This window comes from Nicotiana tomentosiformis, chromosome 8 (genome assembly GCF_000390325.3).
Source record: "Nicotiana tomentosiformis chromosome 8, ASM39032v3, whole genome shotgun sequence".
In the NCBI taxonomy this organism is placed as follows: domain Eukaryota; kingdom Viridiplantae; phylum Streptophyta; class Magnoliopsida; order Solanales; family Solanaceae; genus Nicotiana; species Nicotiana tomentosiformis.
The window spans coordinates 20330098-20338735 of NC_090819.1; the positions used below are offsets into that span (position 1 = coordinate 20330098).

The 8638-nt window shown below is 32.6% G+C and overlaps 1 long non-coding RNA gene across 3 annotated transcripts; it reads right to left on the minus strand.

The window, feature by feature from the left end:
- Positions 1-1249: 1249 nt before the first annotated feature.
- Positions 1250-3992, minus strand: LOC104097079 (uncharacterized). Of its 3 annotated transcripts, none has more exons than XR_011410235.1 (2): positions 3437-3992; positions 1250-2537 (listed from the first exon to the last, which is right to left on the minus strand). It is a non-coding gene; the product is annotated as an uncharacterized lncRNA (long non-coding RNA). The 3 variants fall into 3 exon arrangements; XR_011410234.1 differs by having other exon boundaries at positions 2648-3992; XR_004507212.2 differs by having other exon boundaries at positions 2626-3992.
- Positions 3993-8638: the final 4646 nt, after the last annotated feature.

Sequence of the window (8638 nt, forward strand, 5' to 3'; positions counted from 1 at the left end):
ATTTACCTCGCAAATGCGAGACTCCCCCAGTCGAGCCCATACTCCCAAATGCGAAGCCTTGTTCGCAAATGCAAGATCTGCAGTAGAGCACTAGCAACAGTAAAGGCATCAGCTATTCTTCTAAGTCCAAAATCACTCTGTAACCTATCCGAAACTCAACCGAGCCCCTCGCGCTCTAAATCAAACATACACACAAGTGTAAAAATATCATACGAACTCGCTCACGCGATCAAAATACCAAAATAACACCTAGAACTACAATTCGGACACCAAAACGAATGAAATTTTCAATGAAGCTTAAGAACATGCAATTTCTCAACCGGACGTTCGAATCACGTCAACTCAACTCCGTTTTGCATTAAATTTTGTAGAAAAGTCATAAATATTGTAATAAACTCATATCAAGTTCCGGAACTGAAATCCGAACCCGGTAGCAATAAGATCAACTTACGGTTAAACTTAAAAATATTTTAAACCTTTAAATTGCTAGTTTTCAACAAATTATATTAAATCAAGTTAGGGACTTTCAAATTCGATTCTGGGCATACGCCCAAGTCCCAAATCACGATACAGACCCACAGGGATCGTTAAAATACTGATCCGAGCCCGTTTACACAAAACATTGACCGTAGTCAACTCAAATGTGTTTTAAGGTACGATTTCACATTTTCATCAATTTTCTCATAAAACTCTTCCGGAAAAAGGACACAGACTGCGTACGCAAATCAAAAAAAGCTAAACGGAGCTATTCGGGATCTCGAAATACGGAAATGAAGGGTACACCTATAAATGACATATCGGGTCATCACATGCAGATTTTGACGTTGGTACCAGCGGAGTCCCAAAAGGTACTTAGCAGCTACTAGTCAGTGATTCGAGGTAGAGCTATATTTCGTTCGCAGGCTCTCAAGTCATTTTCTTATTTCTGGTATTGTCTCAATTTATCCCGGACAGTGATGTATTTCTTTCAAACCTTGTATTTAGCTGGATCTAGACGCTCATGTATTTGTTACACCGGATCTTGGGGTGGTTTATGTTATGTTATTGATCACTTATCAGATATTAATTGCATTTCTTTATTTTGTATTATTTGTTGTGTTGGTGGCCTGGCATTCAGTGTTAGGCCCCATCACGATTCCGCGGTTGGGATTTTGAGTCGTAACAATTTCTTTGAAAACCAAGACGGTCTCTACTGTGTTTGACTTTATTTTTGTAATGAAAAAGTTGCATAATGAGTAAATCTTAAATGTGGTATAAAAAACTCACTTTTAATAAATAGAAGAAAAAAACTTTTTTCTATCTTATCCAAATTCAAGGCTAACACACCCATATTCGGTGTTCTTTATGATACCACATTTTGTGGTAATAATAAAAGTTGCATAATATTGAATAAACAAAAACAGAACTTAAAATCAATTAGCTCATAAATAAACAAAGAAACAGACCCTTCTAATTATGTGCCTTTCCTCGTCTCGCTGCCGTTGTGCCATCTCACCTTACCTCGTGATTTTCCCCAGTGGATTGATAGATCAGTATCCTTTATGCTGCAACTAATGGGTACAGGCATAGTTTATGTGTTATACTCTCAAAGCTTTTCTTTAATACTACGGACAATGTAGTAAATAGTCAACGAATGGACAATTCATGCATCAAAATCGAGCTAACTTTCTTTGCGAGTGTGTATGTGTGTAAAAAATTAGTAACACAAAAGCTAACGTTCCCACTTTCAAGCTTGCAAAGTCAAAAAGATTCAAAATCACCAAGTCTTTCCCTTATAAGTCATTTTCTAACAATTTCTTGATCAGCCACTGATATCGCCTACATCACACCCCTTAGGACGTTAGGATACGACTTTTCCCTGAATACTGCATGAACGCGGATATTTCGTGCAAACGAACTGCCTTTTTTATCAGTTCAAAGCCCAACACTACCTTTTGCTGTTGCTGAAAGAGCATGAAGAAACGGCAATGCACTTTCATTCAAATATTGTGATAAACACCAATAAAAAGATGATTGCATAATTTCTTGAAAGATTCATCATTAATAATTTAAATGTGACTAAGTTATTACTACTTCAGAAATGTAGGTTTTCTAGATTCTTAATGAACTTTGTTTTGTTTTTTCTTAAAATGCAGGAGGCAGTCGAAAGCCTACACTTAATTGTTGTTACCTGTCCTATAGGTTTACATAGCCTATCTTTTTTCTCAGCAGGATGTCTACCTCACCTTTTTATATCATTCATTTACTTCATTTCCAGTCAGATGTTTTTCATTGTATTCATTAATGACTTTCCTCTCTTGTTTTCTCAACTTAAACCTAAGAGCTATAAGAATAATTAAACCTAGTCCTGTTTGCATACCAAAAAAATAACAATCACTAAATACTCAACAGTACTGCACCATAGCAACAAAAATGCAGTAGCAAATACTTTTCCATATACAACCGCTAGAAGTAGTGTTCTCAGGGCTAACTTCTTCGCATTGAAAGTATAATATATTTTGTATTTAAAGCTACTCATAGTCAGTGGTATTAAGAACCTGCAAAATAAGACAAGTAGCATTTTAAAAACAAGCAAAATTTTACTGATAGTGTAAAGGATTAACTGTGAATGAATATAAGATTAACCAATAGAGCAATCAGTTGTTACATGTGCCTTCAAGTTGACGATAAAACTGCAAAATGCACCACTTATATGAGAGTCTGTTTCATAAGGTTTAAGAACAAGCCTAAACTTAAAGCCAATGCACATAGACTTTACACCAACAGTACACAAACAAAACTCATTAGTCTGGCCATACAGTAAAAGAATGTAAACTTGAGGAATAAAATAAAAACTTATGGTCATATAGGTAATACAACAAATCTTGAAATTATCAAAATAGTACCGTGAGATCTAAATAAATACTCAGACATTGCACTGTAAAACAAGTTAGATAAAAAGGTTATAAAGATAGCATCTCGATAACATAAACCCCAATCTGGTGTGCGTGTGTGTGAGAGAGAGAGAGAGAGAGAGTGAGAGAGTGTGTGCGCGCCTTTGTGCAGAAAATTAAAAGAAGAAAGGGTTTTGAGCAAAGTTGAAAGCCAGAAAACAGATCTGAAAATTTTGCAGAAAGAGACCAAAAAAAGCCATCTTGACTACAATCATAACACAATGATGAAAAAAAGTGTATATGTCTTATTTACTGACAAAAGAAACCTAAGGTTATGAAACAAAGAGTATGTAAAAAGGATGTAATGATGAAAAATGAGAATCAGAACTCAAGACTAAAGTCAAGATCCTTATCATTACACCAATCTGCAGATATATAACGGACATACCAAACTAGGTTAATAAACAAGTACAAATTTGTCCCAAATGTTGAATATAGCACTTATAACTGATAAACAAATAAAATAAACAGAAAACTAAAAAGAAATTCAACATGGGCCTCACCTTATTTGTATACCAAAAAAGATCTTAATCGCGATACTAATATATGGCAGCAATCTTTGAGGGGAATGAAGCCTGGTCCGACGAAGCAAAAAAATATGATCAAAATTCATAGATCTAACAACAAACATTTATAGATCTACATAAGATCTAAAAGAAATTATAGAACATATATAATAATAGATCTGTGTAAAGAATTTGATCAAGATTAAAGATTCCTCGAGCCAGACAACATTCCCCACAATAGAAAAGCTCCCTTTCTTGATTATTAGGAGTTCTCTCTGTCCCTCTCTTATCCTTTTAAAAAAAATTATTGGTGTAGTTTTCTCTCTGTCCCTCTCTTATCCTTTTATCCCCCAAGACTTTCGCCTTTCTTCTAGGGGGAGGAGAAGGAAATTAAGAGAGAGAGAGAGAGAGAGAGAGAGAGAGAGAGAGAGAGAGAGAGAGAGAGAGATGATGAAGAGAATGATTTGTTGTTTGGGGGGGATTATAACGAGGGTAAAAAGGAGTTGAAGAGTTGAAGGCCAAACGTGAACAGGACAAAAGCTACGGGTAGACTCTGACCCTATCAGCTGGACTTCATGAAATGACCACGAACCCCCTCCCCCCACCCACCCCTCTACTTCTCGCCTCCTTTCTCAATAAGAAAATTACTATAGGTATTATTTTTGATTTCTCCCGTGATATTCGGTATTCGTATATTTATTTGGATTTGCACGGCATAATATTCATTAAAAGAGGAATGATTTCATAGTAGGATTTTTTCAAAATTAGGGCTCGAATCCGAAATCACTTATTAAGAACGAAACGATCTTATTCATCCTACCAAAACCCTTATAAATCAATAAGAAAACTATCAGTAATTCAGCAAACTATATAATGTAATATTAGTTGTAAGAGTTATTAATTAAATCGTCTTTTATCACTATTCAGACTCTTGGCCTAGAAAAATTCCTTCGTATCAATTTATATGAGCTAGTTTGACTCGGCATAGATTTTAAGAAAAAAAAGGAAGACTTTCGAAACTTGTAGTCTTAAAATTTTTGTGTGATCATAATATTTGTGTGACTATAAAAGTTTCTCTTAATGATAAAAAGAATAAAATTAAAAGTTTGACATTAAATTATTTTCAAACACAAAAATATGTCATTCTTTTCTTAATAGAAAAATAACAAATGAGTGTTTTTTTTTAAACTAAATTTGTTTGGTAATAACCATTTAAATGGAATGGAGGTAGTAACTTACAGTACTATTGTAAAAACATTTTTAAGCTATCAATGTGTACAATAACAAAGAATTTTAATTTTTATTTATTTATTAATCTCACTTATTACTGATGATTACCTAAATTTATCTTCTAAGTGGTCTATAGTAATTGTTTTAATATAATCACGGGATAAAAGCTAAACTAGCATGAAAAAACCTAATAAAATTCAAACTTGTTGACAACCATTGGATGGGATTCAAACGTAAAGCTAATGACCTCGTACACATAATCAGTGCTCATGACCAGAGTAAATGAACAAAATCAATGCAGTCAGTAAAAGACATTCTAAGATTAATTGCAGTAAAATGAACAAGAAAGCACGCAATTAGATTTTATATTATGACAGATATGATTGTGTCACCCAGTGGTAAAAAAAAACATACAATAAATAACACACTGACAATCACTAAAAACGGTGTTTTACTATGGTCGTGATAATAGCTTATGAATCAAAGAATGCAGGTGCAGCTACAAGTAGCCAACCATTTTTTGATTTTGTTTTACTTCGTCAGCTAAGACTAAGTAGGCGTTTGGACATAAGAATTGTAAAATTCGAAAAAATGATGAAAATTTTTTTTAAGTGAAAATGGTATTTGAAATTCATAGTTGTGTTTAGATATAAATTTTAGTATGGGTTGTTTTTGAAGTTTTGTGAGTGATTTGAGTGAAAATTTTAAAAAACAGCTTTTTGGAATTTTTTAAATTTTCGAAAATTTCCAAAATGCATGAACAAATGCTGATTTCGAAAAAAAGTAAAATTTTTTCTGAAAAAACTTCCATCAAATTTTATGTCCAAACGGGCTCTAAAACACTCCATTTTAGAGGATGATGATAGTGTAACCAAGTATATTGTAGGATGGTGATAAGTGCGTCATAATTTACCTTTATTCAATGATTTAAAGTTACATAAAATATATATGTCTCATGTATTACAAGTTCAAAAATCTTCTATTTTTTTTTAAACTTCATGCTCTATCAAATAGGTTCATATAAATTGAAATGGAGGAAATAATAGTTTTAGTACTATTCTCGTATTTTCTTTTTCTTAGATATCTACCTGATTATGTTGTTTCTACTTCGATTTTATTATTGTTTTGTTGTTGTTACTGTTTTATTTTCTTTTTTATTATTGTGATTATGCTTGCCTTAGCCGAACGTCTACGATAAATAGTTTTTCTACCTGCACAAGATATAATAAAGTTTGTCTACATATTATCCTTTAAATACCCCACTTATGATATTAGATTTCTTTTTTTTTACTAAAGTGACATATGTATAATGAGAAAATTAGGTGTCCTAAATCCTAATAGTACTATACACATGTGAATATATTATGAAAGGATAGATACAGGGGGAAGACTTGGTACATCTAGAATTTAATGAGGCCATACAAGTAAGTCAGAGGAGTAGTTGAGTTATGAGTTGCTCGATAGTTGAGAAAACATAAATAAAACCAAGCAATTTACATACTCCAAGACAAAATGTATAGTGTATTAGTATGAGGGGCTATGACCCAATGGGTCCATAAGCTTTTGAATTTGAAAAAGAAAGGGCAAAAAGAGGATCCTCGTTTGCCGCGTACCTTTTTCTTGGGACAGAAATCGAGAGGACGACCGACAGATTGGGTCAGAGCTCCATCTCTTTCTCTGTCTCTTTCTCTCCTTACTTTTTCTTGTCACCCTTCTCTCATTGTATGTATGCATTTATATGCATTTGTACGTATATTTTATTCATGATGGTATTTGAACAGCTAATTTTATTATAAGATAATAAAATTACCGTATAACAGTATTAAAATATAGTCATACTTAGGAACGAAGTTGGTCACTATTCATCGAAAAATTATATTGTATATATCGATAAAATATATAACACAAATTAAACACCCTTTATCGGAATTTTTTTTTCATTTCTTTCAATTTTGAATATCTTTGAAAAACTTCCTAGTTTCGTCACTGATCATATTAAGTCATACTAAAGTATATTTATTATTTTATGCGAAATGTTAAGTACGTATCTAACAATGCAAGGATTAAGCTATTTAAAAATAAAGATAATTTTTTAAAGTAACTAATCCGTGTAGGCGTGTAATATTCTATTTATTATTAATCGCCCAATAAAATGATATATTATTATGAATCATCGTATAACACTTACGATCAATTGGTTTTGTGACTCTTTATAAACTTCATAATAATTAAAACTTATTTTTAGTTTTATGACTTATCTCTTTTTGTACATATGAAAAAAAATTATTTTTACACGTAAGAGATCTGTCTTTTATACATAAACGATCTAAAAATGTCATTTTCTTAATTTTAAAATTATAAAAGGTAATGATGTACAAATAGCACTAACAATTCCGGCATTATAAGTTTTGCGAACCAACCAATCCCTTAGAAGGTGTTTTTGCTATTTTGCATTGTGTCTCTGCCTTTCTATGTTATTATTGTTAATTTGTTATCAAGTCTCAACCTAAACATGCCACTGTTGAGGGGGGAAAAAAAAGAGAATATTCCACTGTATTGCTAGTCACTCCGTTTGCGTTGGTCATGATTTGATCTTCCCAATTCCTCGCCCACTTTTAAGCGTTTGATGTCTAACCAGGGTTCGGGTGGTTGAACAGATTAAATGAAATAATCCCACTACAAAATTTAGTAAAATTTGTCCTTTGTTTGATTGTTAATTTCATTTTCAATAAACATAATGCCAGTATAACGTGTATGTCATCAATACATTATCAGTTCCGTTCCGAACAAGAATAGGAGATCAGAGATTACATAGCATCTAACCTTTCGAATTCCAAAGTCCAATTAACCTCCTGATATTTCATACAATTATTACTCTTTTTATCCTAATTTATGTTACATACTTTCGTTTTTAGTTACCCTAAAAAGGATATAACTTTCTGTATTTAGAAATAATTATAAACTCTAAAATTCTCATTTTATCTTTAATGATATGTGTTTAGCCGTAAAACGATACAGTTGAATTTATATATGGTTTCTAGACAAGTGAATTAATTCAATCCTGAAATAATACAAGAATTAAAAAAATATGCAAAATTTAGCCTTGAGATGAATATAAAATAGCAGAAACAGTAGTTCCGGGAACAAGGCTTCCGGGCACAACAATAATGAAATTAAAAAGTAAGAAGGTAAAATTGTATAAAGCTTTGAAAAGATTATAACGTAAGTTTGCCAGAAAATTTGTATCATTTACAATGATAATAAAGCTCACTATTTTTAGATGCACCTATGGAACAAGGTCCTAGGATCATGCGCTTCTTTAATGTCAATTATGACGACCATTGAAGAATGAGTAACGGTGAGCATGAATGACAAATTCTTTGTAACAGGCAGTGTACTAAATGCTGTATAATATTCTCCATTAAATGTTATCGGGTGGTAGGCATTTATTGCATCTTCATGAACATCATTCTTTTCGATAATAAATGGAATAGTTATCTTCGGTTTTAGCTATCCTCTGCTTTTGGTTCCACGTGTCACCCTCTTATGCAATTACTTAACATAGCATATTTTACCCTATACAGATAGTCCCCCTACTTTCCGATGACATAACTTTGTGTTACCGAAAAGTTGGTAGAAATATTCTTTTTGGCGGAAATTTCTCTAACCCCCTCTGAAAAGTTTCTGACGGTTGATTAGACGCACATCTCTCCACATTTAATGCCCCGAACACACGTCATCCCAATATTCAGGATAACCTGCCGGTTATCGAGGTAATTATGGCTACGAATTTAGCCGCCTAAACCGTTACTTATACGCATCAATCTCTTTTATTCACTCCCCATAATTCTCTAAACTCTCTTCATTCAATTTGTACTTTGTTCTTCAACCTTTCTCCTCATATGAGAAAATCTTTTCTTTCTTCTATAACATATAATGGCTTCTTCAAAAAAAAATATCAGTTCCTCA